This window comes from Neovison vison, chromosome 1 (assembly GCF_020171115.1).
Source record: "Neovison vison isolate M4711 chromosome 1, ASM_NN_V1, whole genome shotgun sequence".
In the NCBI taxonomy this organism is placed as follows: Eukaryota; Metazoa; Chordata; class Mammalia; order Carnivora; family Mustelidae; genus Neogale; species Neogale vison.
This window is the reverse complement of record NC_058091.1, coordinates 184809694-184834737: the sequence shown is the minus strand read 5'-3', so window position 1 is coordinate 184834737 and position 25044 is coordinate 184809694. Positions and strand designations below refer to the sequence as shown.

The following is a 25044-nucleotide window of genomic DNA, read 5'->3' as shown; positions in this document are numbered from 1 at the left end:
CTACCAAGTTTTTTTTGTTTTGTTTTGTTTTGACTTAATGGAGAGCAAACTGAATTTGAGATAGTTAGGTGATGGTGGGTCTACTCATTCTTCAAGTTAAGGAAAATGCATTCTTCATGAGGGTAGCTTTGATGATATATATGTATCTGTACAAACTCATTCTCTTCTCTCTGCTCTGTCCTTGGTAGAGGAGAGGCCAATATACAACCCTGTCCCGCATATATGGCTATTTCCAACATCAGGATTCATGGAAGGCAAGTTGGGGCACAGATATCTTTTCTCTTAGCTTTTCATTGGCCTAAGCACTTCCATAGGGGAATGTGATTTTTAAGGAATAAAGAAGGAGGTGATGGTTAGGAGACTCAGACTCCTCATTTAAACAGCGTAACTAGTGGCATTAGGAAGCCTTTAGTTTTAATTGATGTTAAAACTAGTTGAATAAGTTGAGTGACTTTAACTGGTTGAGTAACAATAGTTACTTGTTTAACAAGTTGAATAACTAGTTGAATAACTAGTTGAGTAACAGTGTAAGGTGAGTTACTTACCTTCTGAGTTTCTTTTCCTTGGCTGAAAGAATTCAATAGGATAATATACACCAAGTAATTAATATATTATTAATTAATTAATGTTATTAATTATTAATTAATTAATTATTAATATATACCAGGATAGTGGTGGTGGAGTGGTCTGCTCCAGATGTAATTGTGGGGGATGCATTCCCTGAGAAGTTTTTTTAAAGGTTTATTTATTTATTTTAGAGAGACAAGAGAGAGTGCATGTGCGTGCCTATGAGCAGGGGAGAGGCAGAGGGAGGGAGAGACTCCCAAGCATACTCCCACTGTCCCCACCCCCCCCCAAGCATGGAGACCGATGCAGGGCTAATCTCAGGATCCCAAGATCATAAGTGAGATGAAATCAAGATCAGACACTTAACCAACTGAGCCATCCAGGTGTCCCACCTGAGAAAAATTAAAAAATAATAATACCTACTAAAAGTTAGGTTATACTTTATTAACACTATGTACCACCAATTCTTAACAATTTCAGTAATAAAGTACTCTACCCTGCCAGATAACCTACTCTCATCCTTTCTATATTGGTATTACCAGTGAGTAGTTAGAAGATACCAATCTCTCTTATGAGAGATACTGATGTTTGCATGTATCTTCTTAGGATGCCAGGTGAGATTGGATGATAAAATAATCTCAGCCCTAGGTTCTCAACTGTCTGGGGGTATAGAAATGAGGTTACAGAAGATCTCTTTTCTTCATGAAGACACAGTACAGCTGTGGATTAATTCTTGAGATCTGACTTCCTCAAAAACTCTATAGAATAATTCAGTAGTCAAAATAAATTCAACTTCAAATTGTCTTTTGATGAAAATAATCTGATTATCTGTCAATAATTATAGTTTTCTAAATCCTTCTTCCAAAGGAATAAGATTATTCATTTTCAGTATTCTACCAGGACAGAGAGATTTGTGTACCTCCCAGAAAAATAACCCAATTAGCTCAAAAAGAAGTGTTCACTATTAAGCAATTAAAATAAGTATTTGCTGAAGGTAACTTTGTGTCTTCCCTTCTGAATGTGATTTAAAGGCATAATTAGCTCCGGGAAGAAGCAATATGGTTATCATTCAGAAGAGTTATCACATTAATCTTTTATTAGATGACATATTCTTTCTATCCTTGCCATTCACCCTGCAGATATAATGGATTAAACAGACCATAATCCCTAACTTTCCTTCCCTTCATTTCCATGGATCTGGATTAGAATTGAATAGAGACTGATGTTCATGGCTTTTCTTCTCTTGAGGAGAAAATATAACTTTTGCTGTTTATTATTGGCAAGCCCACTGTACCTAGGTGAATTCTACAGCACAGCTGAAACGAACATTTAGCTGATGCTCCCCCCACCCCACCCAGACTCCCCTTTGGCTGCATGTGCAGTCACTTGCGTAAAGAGTAAAAATCCTGATACTAAATGAAAAATCAAAAGTAATTCACATTTTAAAAAAAAACTGTAGTACTATTTTTCCTCCAGGCACCAAAGCACTGGTATTACTCTTGCACTGTGCTGATGTAATGTTGTTTTTTTTAAAACCTAAGTAGCTGTCTGGTGGATCACTTGAAGACACAGGTGTTCGACTTTATTCCTTGACAGTAGCAAAATGAAAATAATTTGTAATCTCCAGTAGACACTTGATTGTGAGAAATGAGAACCTCCAAGTTTTATGCAGACACAACAATTTTGATAATCCCTATTCATGCTATCAGAGATTATTTTTACTTTCCTTTGGACTGTTTGAGCCAAAAGTTATCTATTTCTCTAGCTTGATCCCCTTGAAAGAAAAAAAAAATCACCAAATTTGACACTAACATCAAGTCTTGATTGATAATTTTAGTGGCTTCAGTGCATTCTCACAGATGCAGACATCAGAGGCTGCAGACCCCCTTTTCCTGCCCTAGTCAGCCAGCTAAATGCCTATTAGATTTGGTGTTAAGCCACACCACCAAAGGAGTGAGAATCTGAATCGGCTTCCCCGTTGTCAGCTAGTCTCACACATTTATTTCAGAGTGAAAATTTGTCACTGCTTTCCCATTCAATTTTTGATACCATTCTCTGTTTCTAGAGCAGAAATTTATTTTCATCTTTGGAGTATTCTAACTTAGAAGAAATAAAACACTTTGAATCAAGAGTTTTTACTATAGCTCTCAGATGTTGCTTAATGGAACAAAATACGTGTAAGGGTACAACCAGACCAAGCCATATCAAGATATTGGAAATAAATGTGAAGATTCTCATGGTATGTCTCCCCCTAAAGTTTCTTACTAATTTAGCAAGGGTATAAGTAACGAGAGCAAAGTCCCTTGGACTTTCTTTTTTTTTTTTTATATTGTTTTTAAGAAGGTGGAAAAGGTAGGGCCAGTCATCAATAAATGATAGTTTCTTAGGGGGAGAGCCTTATGTTTGTGTTCCTAGATGTTACTTCTGTCTGGCTGAAGGGAAAATATAGGTCTTGTTCTCATTCTGATGGTACCACATTCTGTGTAGACGATGACTTTGAAAATGGTAAGAACATAAGAGTTCACTCTTGTCTTTTTCCTATAAAATCTGAAAGCAAAACTGGAAACACTGTGCATAGGCATCAGGTCATCAATCAGGCATCAGACATCCAAGAAAGCAGCACACTTTAGTTTGTCATTATCCTGTTAGGTTTTACTAAGAAAAAAAACAAAACAAAACACATTTTCTTTTTGCCCTTCTCAGATCAGTTGCTGTACAAGGGCATATTAGTTACCTGTTTCTGGGTAACAGATTAGCCCAAAGTCAGCACTGGCCCCATCCTCTTCCTACTCCCACTTCCCATCTTTGTCTCAGTAATGGCTACTTACTCTTCTTAGTTAAAGTATCACTTTTTCACGAATCCTTCTCTGATCATCCCCTCTGGTTTGTGTTTGTTTATTGCATATTCCCTTGGGATGATATTCCTAAATCATTAGCATGATCATTTCATGAATTGTGTTTCTCATCCCCAGGATGGTAGGGCCCTTACGTGTTTGCTCACTATGTAATCGCCAATAGTGAATCCAGTGTCTGCCTCACAGCAGAATCTCAAAAGTTTGTTGGCTAAATTCCCATAACAATGCCATTTAAAAATGTAATTGATCTTCCATCTCTGATTTTTGGATACACTTGTCTTGTTCCGTGCCATCTGACACCAACAAAAAAGCCATTGTTGGATGCTAGGCCCCGTGGCTGAGCATTGAATTTTCTTGGTGAGTTTAGACATAGAAGCCTGATGGTGTTTGCAGTTACTCCTCTAAATGTCTGGCTCTTATCCTCAAGAGATACGAGCAGAAAAGAATGAACAATGTTGAAGAGTCCACATCTCTAAAGCTGTACATTGTTTTCACGATCTTAAGGCAGTTGTGCTGGTCTTCTCATACTTGGCCATCTTTTCCTCTTTTCCATCTTCCAGACGGGTAGAGCTTGGGGGAAATGGTCACTTTAAGCTCTGATGAAGATCTAGTCAGTATCTAGTAATGTGTTCCTTACATCTTCCGTATATATCTCTGAGCACTGGGGACTCAGGCAGGCACAGGAGAGAGAAAAAAATCAGGAAAAGAACAATTATGGTATTGCATTAGAACAGTATGTAAACACACACACACACACACACATACACCCATAATAAACATTGTGGACCTGCTGTTTATCTAAAGTATATTAAAAGGTACAGTTCTATAGCTCATGTTATTACTCCTTGAAACAGGAACTATGTTGGTTTTGTTCAGCATGAATTCCTAGTACTTAGTACAGTACCTGGAATATAATATGTGCTGCTTAAATGTTTGTTGAATGAATAAGAGATATACTTACTATGTCACAGGGTCTGTGCTAAGTGCTTTATAGGACCTGGCATGCTTAATACTATCAACAACCCCATTATTATTAATGTACCTGCTATCGGATGTTCATTGCCTTTCAGGTCCTTGTGCAAGTTCACACAGCTAGCGAGCAAAGACCTGGCATCTGAATCCAAATAGTATGGATTTAGGGTCTCTGCACCAAACCACTGTGAAAAACTGCTTCTTACATGTAAACATAATGAATACTTTGTGTTTCACAAAGTTATCAATTGTGCAATACAAAGCACCTTTTTTATTCTTCAGTTGGTGGTGACATATAAGCTATTATGTATGCATTTTAGAACTCTGTGATTCCATAGCTTTCTACCCTGTATCATATTTTATACTGCTCACTATCATTCGATGATTCTTTATGTTTTCAATGGAACGTTATTATTAAATCATTTAAAATCTTTACTTAGATATCAGTTCCCCAGTCATGTTAATTTATCCACCTAAGTCATCTCTAGTTTTGTTATGCAAATATATGTTTTGTGGGAAAGATTTCTGTGCATATATTACCCAGTTACAGATTGTGTGTAACTGAGTGTTTCCTCAAATTATACTTAGAATTAACCATATGACCAGGTTACCGTGGTAAAATCTTAGAAAATAGATAATATGCTAGTGTGACTTTTTGATATCTTTTTATCATTGTGCACCTAGCATAATATAAAAAAAGTTAAATATTGAAAGGAATCAGAGTGAGAGGGTGGAAACTGATGAATTAGGGGGGATGATTATTGGCAGGGAGGAAATGATCCCATCATTTGTGAATAGATAATCTTGACTTTACCCTTGACCTTTCTGGAATTGTGTACTTGAAAAGATAAAAGCTCCATGAGAATTTGGGCTTCCAGTGTGTCCTGATTCACATTGCTCTTTATGTTTAGTTTCTCCAAAATGAAAATTTAAGCTGTTAAGTCAAGATCTCTCCAAAACAAATCTACACACACACACACACACACACACACAAATCAATTCAGTCCTATAATTTGGAGTTTTGCATACCCCCTCTGGAAGTGTAACTTTTTTTTTCCCAGTCCAAACCAAAATAATTTACTGGTTTGAAGAAAAATGGTTGAGTTCTAAACTTTACCTTAGAAGACTGTGAATGAGTAAGCACTGTTCCCACCTGACAGCCAAGCCAACACAGTATCTTTTAGGATCTAACTTGGCTCTACAATTCATTATTGTTACCATCATTATATCTCCAATATGACAGCTTTAGTTTTCTGAAAAGGGTTTAATTGGTTAAAGAAAACTCCTGTTCATTTCCAGGATCATGATGCCTGTTCTTTCTCTCAGAGGGGAAGGATGAAAGTCAAAGCAGGAGTGCTCATTTTGAGGACCCCGTGGAGTGGAGATGCCCCTTTTGACCTTTCTATTGTCTTTTCATTCTTCAACAGAAAGATTCCACAGAGAAAATATAGGGAGCTGACATGAACCAGAGCTGAGTTCCTGCACTTAGTTATGTGTGTTTCAGAAACAGTTCTGGTAAGTGGAGCATCTTGTTTGTAATCTTTTTGAATATAATTTTAAAGATCTCTGTGTGGCCGCATTTATTTTTTATTGTATATATACATGTGTCCAAACATATGTTTGTTTATTTATTTATTTATAAATATTTTTAAATTTATTTGATAGAGAGAGAGAGAGAACGAGATAGGGAACACAAGCAGGGGGAGTGGAAGAGGGAGAAGCTGACTGAGCTTCTGGCTGAGCAGGGAGCCCGATGCAGGGCTCAATCCCAGGATCCTGGGATCATGACCTGAGCTGAAGGCAGTCACTTGACTGAGCCACCCAGGTGCCCCCAAACATATGTTTATATATGGATATGAAGTGTGTGTGTTATGCATTAGTTTATGCTTCCATAAACAAAAAATGACTTTGAGGTACTGCTTCCATCGTGGGGTACCTGGTTATTTTGATTTTTTTCTTTAACTGTGCCCAAAAAATATTACTTTTATCCATTTTCATGTGAGTAAACCCATGTTAGTGAAGTGAATTTTTTTTTCCATTTTGTCTTCTTTCAGTTAATTTTAACTTCATTATTAAGATTAATAGTAATGATGTTAAAACCCCAGAGGCAAACTGGCTTCATTTGATTTCTTCTGGTAGATGGGGGGGAAAAAAAAACAAAAAACAAACAAAAAAACTGTTAGCAGTTCTAATCTTCTGTGAAATGTGCCCTGTACTTTGTGCTTACATTTTTAATGTGCCTTTCAAAACAGAATTGATTTGGTTCTTTCTTTTAAAATATAAAATAATAAATATTTTATAAGGGAAGGGATCATTTTTTTTTCTTTTTTGGGGTATGAGCAACTGAAACAGTAAAAACAATCTCACCATAATAACCATTTGAAAACAAAACAATACCACTTTTAGGTAGTTTGAGTTTCCAAGAAATATCTGCATCAAGATGCAACTTGTCTGATGATGTGTCATCTCAGGGAGAAAATTTTGTCTTGGCACTTCATGAAGCCTGTCCCCTGCTTGGGAATTCTGGTCTTCCAGACAAAAAGAGATGCAAATAACAGATTATGTCTAGCATTCGCTCAAAGGAAAGCATATTACAGATGTGTCGAGTATCATGATTTCTGGTGGAATATCAGGCACACTTGTGAAAAAAATGACACATTTTCATGACTGATGTAGGTTTTTATAATGTAAACTTTCTTTGACACAAAGAAGGCGGCCATTTTTTGCCAAGCTCCCTGTAGTCATCAGGATAGCCCCTGTATTATGTAGAAGCTGCCCTCTTCCATTCATTTATGTAAAAAATATTTATTGAGCATCTTCTCTGTGTCTTGTTCTGTAGGAGCAAAAAGCATGAATTAAACACAGACCCTGCCCTCAAGTATAGCAGAGGTGAACCAGTGCATATCACTTATACTCATGGAAGACCAAGGGAAAAAAGAAGAAGTAAGTGCCACATGAAAGTAATATGAGTATTTATTGTGGGATCTCTTGGGAAGGGAACCTGACTTAAAGACTGTTTTCTCTGTGAAGACATCAAGTACACAATGGGGTGCCTTTTGCTTGGACACTATTTTTCTGTGATGTAGTTTAATCTCACCTGAAGGTTTGAGAACAGAGGCATTTTCAGTTGCTGCTTCTTCATCTTTTCTGTCTTGTTAGGGCAGAGGCTTCTGTGAACTGAAGGGGCCCCTCACCCACCCTTTTGGTAACAAACCTGAGCCTGCCTTGCCAGCCTAATTATTAGCAAATTGCTCTTGCTAGATCAATGGGCATGCTTTCAAGTCTAATAAGAATGAAAAAAGTGTTTCAAAGCTGAGATATTTTTAGTCCTACAGACAGATTGATTTTCTATGAGATTCCGAATTACCTTAAAAAACTTCTTTTAAATTCTAGCTAACATTTCTGGTTTGAGATTCATGATGATGAAAGAATGTTTTCTTGGATGTCCCTCCTTCTCCAGCTAGTTTCTCATTTCTCTGGATTGGGTGTTCATTCATGCTTTCTCAATAAATGTAGCATCCCAATGGTATCAGCTTTTGCTGTATTTAAAAAAAATGGTAACTGATCATTTATCATGATTCTGTAGACTGTCTAAATGTTCTGGGCTGTGATGAATCAGCTGGGGTAGGATGGCTGCATTCTCATGTTTGGAAACAGCTAGAAAACTGGTGAGGGCTGGGATCTCTCTATGTACTTCCTCATTATTTGGAGGCTGTAGGGGTCCCAGGAGAAAGCAGGGGTGGGCCCCCCATGGACGCTCTTGAAGTTTCTGCTTCTAGCTTGTTGGCTAATGTCCCGTTAACTAAAGAAAGACATAAGACCAAGCTTAGATTTCAAGAGTTGAAGAAGGAGACTGCATTTCTTGATAGGAAAGGTGGCCGAGACACATTGCAAAAGACAATGCATATAAAAAGGTGTGAACATATTTGAGGCTTTTACTGATACATTTCTCCATACCAGTTTACCCCTGAGAGATGAACAGGTGAACTCACAAGAGGAAGCTATTTGGGCATAGACATTCTAGAGTGGATCTTAAAAAGCTCAAGTGTAGATGGACTTCCCTGAATCTCCCCTTTATTGCAAGCTTCATCCTCCTGCGAATCATTACCTCTTAGAGGTTTTGGAAACTGTGCTAAAGTAGATGTTGACAGAGGTGCTCATGGCCAAGAGGGAGGCTCTAAAATGAGAGTGGCGCTTGTTAAAGGGAATAAATGGCACTGGACAAGATGAACAGACAGAAGCTGACTTTTTTGCTTTTTTTTTTTTGGTGCTATTGCCAGCGACAGGGCAGAGAGCCCAGAACAAGTCTGGATACTCAGCTTCATGGAAACAAAAGGTGGAGGGTTTTAAGCCCGAAGAGTGAGCTCGTGGAAAAGTACTGGAGATGTTAAGAGAGGAGGTGGGCCAATGGAGGTGTTGAGCGTATTTAGTTATTCCGGAACTTGCAAATGCTGTTTTTCTGGGAATAACCTTCCTGTGTTTGCTAATTGATACCCTAGAAGTTAGACTTCTGTCCCCACAGGGACTGGGAGATAGGATGCTATCTTCCCCAATGTTTACATTTCAAGAATGATTCCTAGGCCCTTAAGAAAAACATTTCCTAAGTTGTGAAACTCGCAGGAGGCTGAGAGATTTACATTTATTTCAAAGGGGTAGAAAAAGAATGTACAGTGACAAGTTTTCTAAAATATGCTCTTGGATAAATGGAAGGTCAGAGGCCTGGACTCTGGAATAAATCTGTCTAACGTACAGTCAAGCTGAGGGGGTCATGAAGACCAACTTGATCATGATGACCAGGAGCAAAACAACCTGCTGCTTACCTCTGCATGGGTCTGCCTGGGCTAAACATCCTCCTTGCCATAATGACCGTCTGAGAAATTAGGGCATTTCAGCCAATTTCACATTTTAATAACTGTTCAGATAGTTTGTAAGGAATTTTAGGAAAAATCTCTGTGTGTATAATTCTTCTGTTTTCTATGCTGTTTTCTAATGAATAGTTGATATCATCATTCATTGCCAGTGTCTCTCACCTGAGGGTCCCTCTGGGTCCCTCCTGTGGGGCTCTGACACAGTCACATATCTATAGTGGTATTATGAACTGAAATCTCCATTAAGAGCAGGGTAACAGATATTCTATAGAAGAGCAAAGGAGGTCTAGAGACATTAGATGATTCACCCTAAGTCTCATAGACTGGTAAGTGCAACAAAGATGGGATTTGGATCAAAGCGTGTCTGACTGTAGTATCTAGACTCTGAATACTTCTTGAACAAGCCAGTCTCAACAGTAAAGCTGGTCCTGGGTTACTTGTGGGATACCCAGCTATCTTAAATATCCTTTAACTTCCTGTTTATTTCTCATTTTTCCCTCATTATGGCATCTGTCCTTCCAAAACAGTTACTCTTGTCCCACATGGCCCTCTCACTTATTAAAACCAATTCCTAGGTAAGGTCTTGATGTCCAGTAACCAAAGGTGTTGGATTAAGGCAACCTTTAATTGGGAAATGAAATGTTCATAATCTACAAAGGAAAATTTAATCACCAATCAAGTGGGTTAGGAAAGCATTGTTTTTGTATGCTTTGTTTTTGTTTTTAAACTAGTAGAATGAGGTTGGGAGGGAAGAGAGTGCCTATCCAAGGTGCATGAAGACATAGGTCAGCCAGCAAGCATTGTATAAAGGTATAGCCTTAATAACCTGGGACCAGAAGTTCTATTGGAAACATTATGCTCTGAGAGGTTGCATTTCTGTCAATAGAAGAATATAATCTTTTTGAACTTGCTTGAAGTGAGGAGATTTTTAAATTTTCTCTAGAGTAAAATTAATGTCTTAAGAGTACTGTTTTCTTCTTGTAGAAGTTGATGTTCCTTCTCATCTTAATGCTCTTGGTAGCAGGTTCTTCTTAGAACCATCCTGAAAAATAATGAGCCACCTGAACAGAACAAACTCTAATAGACCATTCCCTCTTTCTCTGAGAAATTCTGTTTTGTGCCATTCCTGTTTGGACCATACTATGCAATTAAGGGTTTTCTAGTTCCTGTCAGTGGAGGGAGGAATGCTCATTGAACAATGGATGTAAAAGTGACACTCGTGTATTTCAGGAATGGTGAAACCGAGACTTAATTTGATAGAACAGGGAGGGAAACAAGGTCTTCTCCCTCTTGTGATGCCTCCGTTTCTTATTTCTGAAATAAGTAACCCATAAATAATTGGCCTAGATGTAGTATAATAAAATGGTTCAGTTTTATAAATGGTAATGTGTAGGAAGCGCTATAGAACTTGTGACTTTTTTCTGGTTTTTGGTTAAATCTTCAGAGGCACGACTGCCCAGGAGGTGGAGATGTTGGTTCTTCCCTAATTATCTCAATTGGAAAGTCTGTTTGGCCCATAAGAAGGTGGCCAGATAATGAATGTGGACATCACTGTTTCAGCTCGGATTCAGAAATCTGCTTTTCAGTGCCTTGTGGAGGGCAGAGGCTGGCTGACTCACTGTCACTTTAACCTCTCTGTTACCATGGGTGTAATCCCAAATCAAAGACCCCAGTTGTAAGCACTGTCAATCTGGCATCTTCCAAGATTTAAAAAAAAATAATAATAACTATCCCACTTACGAAGATTCTGGTTGTAATGAGCTGCAAATCATTAGAGAGCTTTCCTTTGGGAAGCTCAGAAGACAGAGATGTAGCTCAGAAGATGCTATCTTTGGAGTTCCAAATAGGTTTATCTCAGTCAGCATCTAGGCGGCAGTAACCAAATTGTGATTAGAAATGCTTCAGAGGAGGAAAAAAAAATGGCATCCACTGATCTTCGGACACTTGAGAACTCAAATTCTGTTACCTTGCAAGCTGCCGAATCCTTTCTAAATGGCCTTTGTGAGGGTATCACCAGGCAAAGGGAAATGAGGCCGGCACTCGTAAGTCATAATTTCTAGAAAATGTCTGTTCACGTAATCCCATTTGGTCAGGGTACATATCTCAGACTCTCAGCACTCCATGGCAGGCAGGGCAATAAGGCGTTAACTTGTGGTCAGGAGATTTGCTTCATACCTGATTACTTCAAAATAGCGAGTTGTAGGGAGCTGGTGCTGTGTCCAGTATGAATTACTTCCCACTTCGGAAGTGTGGAGGTACAGAAAGCGGTACGAAATTGTGCTCTAGGAAACCTCAGGCATACTGGCTGAGACGAAGTGTGGGGCGCGAACAGCAATGTATCATTCTTGTTAAGTTTGGAGAACCTCTCCAAGTCCCGGCTTAATGGGTGATTGTTCTGTGGACCATCATAACAACAGGAGAGGGAGTTTCACTAAAGAACCGAATAGTTAACCTGCCAGCATGTTTGTTTTACATTAGCCGCTAACACTTTTTCCCATCTTACTCAATCCATCTGAGGGAAGGAAAGAACAGTATAATTGATGGGCTCGAAATTACAATCAGGTCAGTAAACTGCCTGATTTACTGATGCTGTGTGTCAAACAGGCACACGCTGGGTAAAAAAAAGGTTGGGGAAAGGTGTGTGTTGACTCACTTCAAATGCTATCTGCTAGCACACAGAAATAACGATTGTAACCTGTTTTTCATTTCCCTTTATTGCGTGAAGTTTGATGTGTGTGTCTTCTGCATTAATGGACAAAGATACGTAGCTGGATGCGGGCAGTTTGTAGGAGGGATTGGAGGGCAAATCCAAAGCTTGGGGTGTAATTAGGTATTTGATCTAAAGAGAAAGGAAGCTCAGGAAGGAGAAAGAGTTCAGTTAGAATTTCTGAGTTAAAGGGGAATCCAATTCTGAGGCAGTGGCTCTTGGTAGCTGGCAACTTTTTGCTGTGGTCCATACAATAGGAAACAGGTGAAGAAGGATAGGGTTTCCCTACAACCCGTTTTTCTTCCACACCTGTATCCACCCACTGATGTGTAAATACAGTGCTTCTACAGTGGTGCAGACACGCACCTCCCTATCTAACTTAATATTTAACCAGAGAAATGATATTATTTTTTAAGAGTGATTTTGTAAGATATAGGCTATATGACTCTGCATGATCCAGTTCTATCTTCTATCAAAGTAGGTCCCTTTGGGAAAGGATACACTAAGAAAATTGTGTTTTGCATTCCTATGCAGACTTTTTAGTGACAGTTAATTTTACCCATGAGGCTTATTTTGTGAATATGTTTTTGTATACAAACAATCTCTAAATGTACTGGATTCAGTGTGACTGATATAATATGACTTTTATCTAAAAAAAAAATAGACTTCTGTCATGCAAAGCATTCTTTTGGGGTTGATATCTTTTAAATCACGTTTATTACTTCAAGGACTCCATATATGCTCTCTTTCAGATAACTTTTTGTTTCTCTACTGGGAGGCTTATCCATATTTACAGCCCTGTGATGGATTTTCCCACACTTCTTGAAAATAGGGGGTCTTTCTTCTTATCCTATGCCACTTCTTTATCTGTTGCCTTAAATCCATCTCCGTCCTCATTCAGGCAGGTATGATTCCATTTACTAACATTTCTCTCTCTCACCTCATTAACTTATCTTCTGTGCTCTTTCCCCCTCACATTTTTTTTTAAAGATTTCATTTATTTATTTGATAGACAGAGATCACAAGTAGGCAGAGAGTCAGGCAGAGAGTGAGAGGAAGGGAAGCAGGCTTCCTGCTGAGCAGAGAGCCTGATGTGGGGCTCGATCCCAGGACCCTGGGATGATGACCTGAGCCAAAGGCAGAGGCTTTACCCACTGAGCCATCCAGGCGCCCCTCTCCCTCACATCTGAAGAAATTCAGGTGTCTCCCATTTTCACATTACCTGGCTTTGACACTGTGTCTCCCATCTGAAGTAGCTTCTCAACTCTTGTCTCATGGAAATGTCTCTTAGACTCTTCTTACCCTTCTCTTCTTATAATATTAACTGCACGCGATTCCGTCATTTAGCATTCATTGCTCAATTTGCTGTGATTGGCTTCAACCTCCCACACGCTGGAAACTGCTCTTGGAGATTATCAGCTACCATCTCCTTGCCAGTTCCAGTGAGCATGTTCCCTTTGCAGCTTCCAGGCTTTTCTGCTCACACTTGCCTACTCTGCGCTTAGCGTAGGTAACACCACCTTCTTCTAGTCAGCCTCCCTGTCTGTGGCCATTGATCCTCACTGTTCAGGTGTTGGCGAACTCCAGGCTTCTGACTTCTTTTTTTTTTTTTTAAAGATTTTGTTTATTTGACAGACAGAGATCACAAGTAGACAGAGAGGCAGGCAGAGAGAGAGAGAGGGAAGCAGGGCCCCCGCTGAGCAGAGAGCCCCATGTGGGACTCGATCCCAGGACCCCTGGATCATGACCTGAGCCGAAGGCAGCGGCTTAACCCACTGAGCCACCCAGGCGCCCCAGGCTTCTGACTTCTGCCCACTGTCCTGTTTCACACAGTGTCTTTTATGTTTCCAGCCTTTCCCTTATTGCCTCCCAGTCCTTATCGTTAGGTTATACTTTTCTTCAGTTTTTTTCAAGTAAGCTTCTTGGGTATTTGGGACATTCAGATGTCCCAGACACTCCTAAACTCATTAAGTTCCAAAATAAACATCAGTTCCCCCCATTAGAATTTGGACTTATTCTTCTACCAGTATTTATTTATTTATTTATTTATTTATTTTTAGAAATTCTTAAGTACCAACATTTATAAAGACTAATTTAATCATGGATGCTGTATGTGAGTGGCAGTAAGATACAGTGTAGGACCAGGTTCAGGGGCAGGAGAGTGTTATCCCTTCTTTCAGCTTTATGCAAGAGGCTGGATTGGGTTTTCTGTTACACTGAGACAGGCACTACAAACCCCTAACTCTGACTAGGCGTCAAAACCCTAGCCTTTAATTAAAGAATATCTTATCCAGTCTCTCCTGTGTCTTAGCCTTCTCTTACCCCCTTCCCAAAATCTTACTTCAAACTTCATGAACAGAAGTCTGTCTCCTGGAGATTTTTTTTTTAATTAAAATATAGTTACCCAGGATTTCGATGTATTTGAAGTATATATGTATGGAGTGGGATATAGAGAGTGATTCTTTTTTTAAGTTTTTCATTAATATTTAATTTTCAAAAATGTGATACCTGTACATGGCTCAGGATCCAGAGGGCATGGATTACCCTTGCACCTGCTTTGTCTGCAGTTGTCAGTTTCCATGGACGTGTCAGCAGGCACCCTGTGAATCACTGAGTTCTGGACAAACCTCCTTGTACCCACTATGTAGTCCTTTCCTACATTCTTACAGTAATCAGAACTAATTTTCTATTAGTAATCAGAGTAGTTAATAACTGGCATGAAGTAGCCTGTAAGCATGAAGAGCAAAAAATGATTAGCAGCAGCCATAACTTTGAAATCATAATAAGTAATCCATTAAATTTAGTTGTTAAAATCAACTTTACTGGAGAATCCTTTATATCCAACAAAATGAGCCACTTTAAGTATGGAGCTCTAGGAGTTTTGAACTCACTCAATCACCATGCTAATCAAAATAAGGGCCATATTTACCACCCCCCAAATTTCCCTCATGCTCTGTATCATTTTGCCAGAGCTGTTGTAAAAAGCACTTCAAACTGGGTGGCTTAAGCAAATTTGTTGTCTCACAGATCTGGAGGATGGACGTCTGAGATAAGGTTTGGGAGAGTGGGTTCCTTGTGAGGGCTCTGAGGAAGACTCTGACCCATGTTCCTCTCTTAGTTTCTTTTGGCTTGCTGGCAGTCATTGGCATCCCTTGGCTTGGAATTGTGTCACCTAATCTCTGCTGTCTTCATAAGGCATTCTCCCTGTGGGCCTGTCTCTCTGTCCCAGTGTCCATGTTTTATAAGGACACAAGGTCATACTGGATTAGAGCCTCCCCTAAGGGTCTCGTCTCAACTTGACTACATTTGTAAAGATCCTATTTTCAAATAGGGTCACATTCTGAGGCACTAGGGGAGTTAAGACGTAAACATATCTTCTACTCTCACCTCCCTTTTCTAGGAGCATTCCCCAATACACCACGTGAAAAAGGATCCCTGTTCAATCTCTTCTTTAAGGAACCTGTGTCTTGGGTGGATTATGTGGCCCCGCAAGTTCAGTGGTGCTACAGGGGCACGGGGATGCTCTGCACAGTGTCTGGAAAGCCCCCACAAGAGAGTCACAGTGCAGACCTCTAAGGTTCTGGGGAAAGTGCTGTGTTCTGGGGAAGAATATGACTTACTGCTTGAAAGCAGCTTGTGGTGTGTTATCGTACCCTAGAAGAGATTAAAAGTCTGACGAAGGAACCTTATATGAATATGCCACCAGAGGCACCCATCATGATCAGGGTGTTAACAGATCTTCTAAGGTGATGATGCCAGGCAGGTACATCAGGAATCCTTTTATGATAGAAACGTTCACACAGTTGCAGGAGGCACAAGTAAATCACACGAACAGGTGGTTCACATTCCTGTCACTGCTCTCAAAAAATTTATGGTTTCTGTGAAGTTTCCTTCAACAACCAGCAGAGCTCAATATGTTACTGCTGGGAAGGAGTGAGTCACCACTACATGACAGCTTTCTCAGATGTGGTCATGAAAGACAGTTAGGAAGGGACATTTACCTGTGGGTAGAACTGCAAGCATGCACTTGAATGTTTTTACTGTATGAGTGAGGAATTGATCTAAGGTATGATCAATTATTTGGTTATTTAGGGATGTTGAAAGAACAAGATTAGAAGACCAGCAATGATGAAGTTTAAGGAAGAGACACATGGATACACCGATGATAATGGGCACAGAAATTGAGAATAGGTAGGTCTCACATCCCACCAACATCTACCTCACAGAGTCACTGCATATCTGCGGTGTAGGATGACTCATTTTGCAGATGTTAGCCAGTCTTTCTCCTTGGTTATCCCCCTACTTACAAAATGGGTCTGTGAACAGAGTAGTGATCATGGTGGGTGGACATAGAGGCTGGCTATCACTAACACTGAGGATGTCTGGCTGCCCTTCTGCTAGCCCAAATTGACTGAGACCAACTCCTTGACTTGATATCATCCCTTAGAGAGACCAGATAACCATTTAGGGGAAAGCTGATTATACCAGATCCGTTTCAACCCTGGAATTGTTAACCATTATCCAATAACTTAGCTATGGATTTGGTTTCATAACTTGGTAGTGACTCTGCCAACATTATTCTTTAAGGGCTTTTAATGCCTGGGAAACTTTCTCATAAAGAAGGTATGACTCTGGGTGCAGGACCAACCATGTGATCCACTGCTACTGCCTTATCCACATCGTGTGGGAAAACTCACCTTGTAGGATGATAGAAGGGCTTATTAAAAGCTCATTTAAGGTACAAGTAGAGTATCATTCTCCACAAGGTACAGGATCTGTTCACAAGGTTGAAGTTTATACATTAAACTAATGATCAGTGTTTCAAATGTTATGTACTCAGTAGCTAAACCACCTGGATTTGGGAACTGTGTGGAAGTAGGACTGGCTCTCTCATCATCTCTTCCAGGGATCCCCTTGTGAAATCGTGTTTATCATCTATGCAGTCTTAGAATGTGCTAGATTAAAAGTCCTCATCCTCAGGACTGTGAAGTGATACTTTCACCAAGGGATATAGTAACACATCCATTGAGCTTGAAGCTGTGACTTCCACTTGGATATTTTGGGCTCCTTGTGCTACTGAACCAGCAAATAAAGGAATTACCATTCTAGTTGGGGAAATTCACCTTATGCTTAGTTTTTATTCTTGTATCCCAGTATAGATCTAGGGTTATTACCGTGCTAATAGGACAGAAAGGAGTAGATCTAAATTTCAGGGAACTCACCGTCTTTTGATACCTTTACACTCAATGCTAATCAGATATTGAAAATGGTGGCAGCATCAGCCCAACAAGTATAAAGCACCTGAGGATGTGATGCATCAGGGTGGGAAGGTCTAGATCACCATTCGGGGATGTATATTAGACAAACTTAAGCAATGTTTAAGGATAAGGCAATCCAGAATGAGTAATGAGATAGACGGTTGTGTAGAAACTCTTATTTGGTGCTTTGGTTTTTGACAAAGACTCTTAGGCATTGGTGAAACCTATAGAGGGACAGGCTCATAGAATTCACTTTCTCTTAATTGTTATCCTTCTCACACCCACATTCTTCTTTGGTTACTTTTTGTGAACTTTTCTTTTAGGTTTTATGCTAGTCTGCAGTCATTGCCAGTTCCTTATTTCAGGGTTGGCATATTATTTGGAAAGCACTCTGAATCTTTGTAAATTTTTTTAACTTATGAAATATATAAAGCATATAGGAAAGTATGGGGAATAATATTGCAGGCATCCATTATATCCACCAAATAAAATGTTATAGGTATAATTGAAACCATTTCTTAATGCTTTGCAGAACCACTCCACTCCCGCTTCAGAGAAGGCCACCACACTAAAGCTGGTGTATATATATTTCCGTGTGCATGTATTCATAAATAATACATAGTTACATATTTGAAAATTAAATAAATTATATCCCATGGTATATAGTTTTCTGTGTAACTTATTTTTATTCAACATGTTTTTGAGATTTAATTTTGTTGATTAGGCTTGAGTTTTTTTTTTAAAGTTTAGGAGTTGGCTTTGTTTCATTTTGTGTTGTTTTTTTTCACTATTATTTTAATTATTCCTGTTCTGAGACCATCAACTCTTTGTATAACTGTAGAATGTTCCATTCTCGTTAGCAGACCTCTAGTAATTCTGGAGCATAAGAGACACACTCTTTCCTGGCCAACATATGCATAATAGAATAAATGACTACCACTGAAGAGTGACTTGTGTTCTCTCCATTGCAGTACTGTGGTACTGGTTTCAGGAAAACTCTCCTGGATTTCAGTTTTGCAAGGGAATGAATTCCAGGTTGAGACCCAGAAAATTTAACAGATGTTATTGACTCTGTTACCCATTTGCTTACCAATAATTACTGAGAATAAATTAGTTCTCACTTTTGTTATTTTTTCCAACAGAATGCCATTCTTATTGCTAGAAAATATATTGTGTTTGGAAGCAATAAAAAAAAAAAGAACAAAGGATGAATAAGGCTTCAGTGGGTAACTGGGAAATAACTCTAAAATTCTCACAGAGAGCTACCACAGTAACTGAAAAGGATCAATAAACCCACAAGTAACATCAAACAACAGCACCTCTGTTAAACATAACAGCTATACCATGGAGCTAACTGTGCTAAATCCTTTCTTTCCTCTTAAAAAAATGTGTTAAAACAGAGTTTTAGGAGTCTAACAAAGTCTTTATAAACACAACTACTCTCCAGAAATTTAGGATCCACGTTCATTTTTGAAGTTTTTATTTTTCCTCCCTAACTTAGTACCAAGAGCCTCCTCTGTACCTAGTGTCATGATTGTTAGTAGCCTTCCAAGGAACAGCCTATACTAGGGACCTCATAGCGAGTGGTGGCTGGTAATATTAGCTCTAGTTTATAGCCCATGCCCTTCTAATAGAAATGGTTGGGCATTATCAAATACACTCAGCTCTATCACGTCCCATCTCAGTGAACAATATAGCCAGGAGGAATTTGGATGTAAAACAAAACAAAACAAAACAAAAACCAAAAAAGGTAGTATAAGAGCAACTAGCAGAGTTTTATGGAACTCTGCTTGCTTATTTTGGTTTGATGACAAGAAAAATATTCTGGACTTTGAATGAATTGGACTCTGGGTGTTAGAACATTGTTAATTCCTTATAAAAACTGTATTCACTTTCTACTTTAAGTTTAAGAGGGGTCAGATATCCTGCATTTTTTTTTTTTTTTTAGTTCATAGATCTCCAGATTAAGAGCTGCTGCATCCAAAGCTTTGCATTTGAACACAGTGTAAATCATGAAATCCTTTCCATATTGGCTCCTTTGACTTAGTAATATGCAACTAAGCTTCTTCAGTGTCTTTTCATGGCTTGATACCTTTTTTTTTTTTTTTTTTTTTTTAGCACTGAATAATATTCCATGGTCTGGGTGCAACATAGTTTATTTATTCATCCACCTACTGATGGACACCTTAGGTGCTTCCACATTGAGGCAGTTATGAAGAAAGCTGCTATAAACATCTGTGTGCAGGTTTTTGTGTAGACATAAATTTTCATGCCCTTTGGATAAGTACCAAGGAGTACAATTGCTGGATCTGTATTTAGTTTTGTTAGAAATCATCAAACTCCCTTCCAAAGTGACTGTACCATTCCCATCAACAATGAATGAGAGTTCCTGTTGCTCTACATCCTTACCAGCATTTGGTGTTGTCAGTGTTCTGGATTTTGGCTATTTTAATAGGTATATAGTTGTAGCTCATTGTTGTTTTAATTTGCATTTCCCTGAAGACATATGATGCATAGAACATCTTTTCATATGTATACTTTCCATCTGTATATCTTTTTTCAACTATATTTTTATTTTGAAAGGAATCCTCATATTCACAAACTGCTGACCTAGGCATATTTAAAAGTACTGATATAGGCAGTACTATTAGATATTAGAGTTAGACAGCACCCATGTTTCAGTTCCCACTAATGGGTCTGGGAGACAGTTTGTCATGTACCCAGGACATGCTAAGTACTCATGCCAATGGTAGGATGCAGGTTTAGTGTTCCCTCATCCCTCCTGGGACTGGTCTCCTGGTTATAGGAGGAAAGGGATAGAAATCCTGCTAATACAACAGTGGAAGAACGCTATGCAAAAGACCATCACTATTGACATGACACATCCTTGTTTTTGCCCTAGAAGATTTCACTCTGAAGTTGCTAAACCCTCCATCAATGATGCATATGAAAGGTCTGCCCTTGGCCTTCAGAACTGAATGTTAAGAGCTTGAATCGTGGCTGTGATGCTAGTAGAACGTGGGGCACAGAAAGTGCACGTGGAGACTGGAGAGGGAGAAAGACTAGGAAGAAGCAGAGATGAATTAAATCCCAACTGAGATTTAATTTAATGACTGAAAGGTGATTTGACTGAAAAAGTAAAGAAAATTTTGCACGAATATCTGAGCTCTCAGATTTTATTATCGTTTAGTAGTGTGATAGATTAATATATTTGAAATGTTAACTTCTGTTTGTCTTCACTTTCAAGCAGATAATAGCCTATACGCATTGCCACAGGGAAGAAATGCAGAGCAGAAAGCCCATCGATTTTAAGTCTCTTTCTGGATTATGTGTTCAAAAATCCTTGGGCTTCAAGGTAACACGGACAAAGATATTGTCAATAAATAATCATGCACTAGAAAACCCAAAGTTTAAGGAATGTGGGTCTTCCCTTAGAGATTTCAAAATCATTTCCCACCGGAAGGGCAGAAAGATATAGAGGGAAACTGGGGAGATAAGAAACCTGGGTGGGTCCCACAGAGGTGTGCTGCTGTCCTTCATTAGTGCTGTTCATCCAATGTATCTGGTTAACCTCCCCCACCTACCGCCCCCCTACCTTAAGGATACACAGTAGGATGGCATTTCTCAGTTCTCTTCAGACTGGGTGTAGCCATATGACTTACAGTGACAAATACAGTGTGAATGAGAGTGGTATGTGTAGCTGTAAGAGCTGTGGTGTGACCCCCTCCCACCTTCCCCCTCGCTACAGTGGTTTTTATGGAAGTACATTCTGAGATGAAGCCTCCCAACAGCCTGAGTCCCTCAGTGGACACAGGGACCAGAGCTTGTCCAGAAGCCTTCACTGGACCAGCATGAGAAGTTAACTTTTCTGGTTTTAAGCAATTGAGATTTGGGAAGCCTGTGTGTTTGTGTGTGTGTGTGTGTGTGTGTCTGTCTGTCAGTATGTCTGTGTGATTAGTCCCAGCAGACCTTAAAAACAAAGCCCTAATGTAGCGCTCAGAAGTCTAGTTGCTGAAGTGCTTAGACTCCGAGGTCACACTTCTTGGGTTGGAAGCCCTGCTCTGCCACTGACTAGCTAGCTATACATGCTTGAGCATGTTACTGACCTTTCTGTGCCTCCATTTCTTCATCTGTAAAATGGAAGTAACAATCCTGTGCAAAGGGTTGTTGATTAAATAAGTTAATATTTGTAAGAAGAGTTTTGGACACATTGGTAACACACAGATGTTAGCTTTGCTTCTTCTTTTTTCTCTCTCCCCCTGTCCCTCACATCAGGCCTTCCCTAAGAGGTAACCCATGACAAAGAAACGAGCAAAGTTTTAATCTCCAAGGAGTTGAAATAGTAGCTTAATTCATTTGAAGTTTCAAGAAAGTATTAAAGAGGAGCCTTGATGAGCATTATAGAATCCCTCTTTTAGTCATATCTGCTTAACTGCATTTATTGAATTATTGTCTGTGCTGTGAGACAACTAGGCATCTACTGTACCCCACTTCCCTAGCTCTGGTCTCAAGCCAGAATTCTCCTCCCCCAGTCATGCTTTTCCCTACTCCCTTCCCTAGGAAAGGGGCCACCAAACATTCAGGAAGAGAGCTAACTAACTTTGAGACTGTTTCATCTTCATACCTGTAGTGAATCTAGAAGCCTCCCTAAGCTATCTGGGTGAGTGCTGTGGGTTTTAAAGCAATCTTTTAACATAGTCACTTGATTTTAAAGACAGAAACCTCCCTGGAACATTTAACCATGGGCACCACTTTTGCTCTTCTGACTGACTGCTCCCTGAACTTCTCTGAAGCTGGTGTTAGGGGTGGTTGGGATAGATTTCCAAAGATTCAAGTTCTGTGCTGGACCATTAAGCCTTTGAGGTCCAAGAAAAACCACAAAGGATTGCCAGTGTCAGGACTGAGGGAGGAACGAGCTTTGAAATATAGGAGAGGATAAAAAGCAAAACCTCTGCAGGTATATCATTCCCAATCAGATAAAAATACAAACCAAGTGGACAGTAAAGGTGAGCTTTGCAAAGCTGCTGCCCATGGGGCAGAAAAGTTTGGGAGGAGAGGGTCAGAGAAAGGGGGGGGGACAAAACCCCCTCCTGGTGCATTTAAACCTAAACCTGCTGTTTAATTATACTATTACCACACAAAGTCTTTCGAGCCTGTGGAGTAACCAAAAAGGAACAAAATGACAAAGTGCACAGATAGGCATTCTATAGGATTCTGGACATGGAAACCCTGTTCCCTGTTTAGAAAGTCTCTCAAAACCCTCAGTTCTCAATCACAGGTTTCATCTGCATGGCTCATGAAAAGATCACAAGTTTCAATTTTTCCTCCAGGATGCTGACGAGAACACTTAACCAGAAAGAAGGTCACTGGTAAAGTGATTCAGAGTTTATTGGATTCTTAAGGTTGTTTTCCAGGGATATTTATAAGAGAAATGTAATTTTGGAAAGGAAATTATGTTGTGAATTGATGGCAATTCTTTCTGGCTGCAGATCTTTATTAAGGCAAAACACTGCAGCCACACAGAAGAATCTGAGTCTCTGTTTTAACTTCTCACATAAAAATGCACCAACCACAGTATTCTGTGAAAAGACCTGGAGTTTTTCATGCCTTTACTTTTGTGGTTTCTTGATTTACATGGGACATTGTACATAAATATGCAGCGCCCCACTTCCTTGATGAAAATAGGCTTTCCTATTTTATGGGCCTGCATACATTGTACTGAATTTCTCCACAAGGGACAAAATTTATGTTGAAAGCTGATCCAAGGAAAATTGACTTGAAAGGATTTCTCCAAAAGTAGCAAAAGTGCTTACTTTGATCATAGTTCCTGGTAGCTGAGCCGAGGAGCTAAGATCATAAGACATATATGTTGTTAATAATATGAATAGTCTTACAAAAAAATCAATCAATTTAGGAAATTATAGATCACAGAGAAACTATTTGCATGATTTTTTTATATAGAATTTCCTATTTGCCTCCCCTCAAGAGATTTGTCGTGGTTCAGAGCATCTTTACAAACATACTCTAGGAGCTACCTACACATCTTCCATAGTCCCAGCTTTGGTTTCTAAATATGGGCATATTAAATACACATCTTTTATAATGGGGGCTTGACAAGACCATATATGATTCCATCTGCCCTACTGTATGTTTCGTCCAGCTCTCACCATAATTCCTGTGGGAAAGCTATTTTCAGTCCCTTGGTAGAAGTTTTGTATCATACCTCCTTCCCTCTCAAAATCTTCCCTTTCTTTCTTTCTTTTTTGAAAGATTTTATTTATCTATTTGACAGAGATCACAAGTAGGCAGAGAGGCAGGCAGAGAGAGAGAGGGAAGGAAGCAGGTTCCCTGGTGAGCAGAGAGCTCGATCTCAGGATCCTGGGATCATGACCTGAGCCAAAGGCAGAGGCTTAACACACTGAGCCACCCAAGTGGCCCTCATCTCTTCTTTCTTGCTTGCTTTCTTCCTCCTCCTCCTCTTCAGCCATCTCCTTCTCCTTTAGTGCTGCTTTTGAATGGCTTCTAACACAATAAAATTCTAGGCTAAGAAAGTTTCATCATTTCAGGTCTCCATGCAGACTTGTGATATAGAAGCAATGATATGGAGGCGATTAGAATAGATTTATTCACCAAACAAGAGCTGTAGGCAAGTGTCTGAGGTCAGTAGTATTGGGAAACATAAAGCACACCATCTGCATCCAAAGAATTTACAGACCAGTAGGTCATAAAGACAGGATAGTAGGGAAGAAGGGTAACTTGCTCAGAATTCTTCATGACTTTCTCCATTGTAAAGAATGACCTCACCCCACTCATACCCACAAGTGAGAAGAGTTTGAGGGTTTCAACATTTTGGGTTTTTGGGGTTTTTTTTTTGCCATTTGAAATTTGCTATAAACAGAAATTATGTTTCAGCAAGTGAGAATTCATATTAAAATCATTCTATTCATAATGCATTAAAGATCTGAAATACAATTTTCCTAAACCACACAGGCAGAAATGTTGAAAATCAGATATGCAATGATAGGAAAAATAGTATTTGAGTGCAGACATCACTACAGAGGACTAGAGCACAGAATCGCGACAGTTCTCATTTGACCAGTGTTGACTGTAGAAGCTATAAGTTGGGTCTGTGTTGCTATCAGAGCAACACTTAAAAAACCAGCTGGATTTCCTGCTTTTCATACTGAATTTATTGTTTGAACAAACCGACCTATTGAAAGGGTCAGGGTTTATTTTTACACACGGTGTGTGTAAACCAGCTCTAGACCCATAGTGAGATTTGGGCACATGGTCCTTAACTTGACCCCATATAACTTGGACTTCCTTCTGATTTTCTTTTGGTTCTTGAAGGTTGTTGGTATTTTTCATGGTACTCTGTGACAGTGAAGCAACCTGAAATACACTTGCCATAGTAAGATAGTTTTTCTGAACAAACTCCCTTTCACAACACGGTATGTCTTTTTCCATCTGCTTAAGGAAACTTTTTTTGTTTGCTTATTTTTGAGGATAAACTCTTTCCCCTGGTTTTCAGGGCTTTTTGTAATTATATGTGGTAAATATGAGGGTGAGGAGTTAGATACCCAGCATTCATTCATTATGTGCTTTTCTGACTTATTCATTGTGGCAAAGGCTACAAGCCTGCGAAGTACATTTTCTAGACTACTTTGTCTCTAGTGTTTTGGATAGCTTGACCTTCTGCCTCGTAGACACACTTATACAAGATTTGGAAAGAAAGGAGGCAGAAGCTATTTTATTCTTACTTTCATAGTAGACTAGGGCTTTACAGAGATGAGTTTTATAATGACCTCTGTTTTCCT

At 39.3% G+C, this 25044-nt stretch overlaps 1 long non-coding RNA gene across 1 annotated transcript in view; it reads left to right on the top strand.

The window, feature by feature from the left end:
• Positions 1-16138, top strand: part of LOC122916972 — a 91481-nt gene extending 75343 nt beyond the window's left edge. The window contains exons 2-4 of the long non-coding RNA XR_006386337.1: positions 5822-5909; positions 7234-7337; positions 16062-16138. This is a non-coding gene — a long non-coding RNA (uncharacterized LOC122916972). The remainder of the gene's footprint in view (positions 1-5821; positions 5910-7233; positions 7338-16061) is intronic.
• Positions 16139-25044: the final 8906 nt, after the last annotated feature.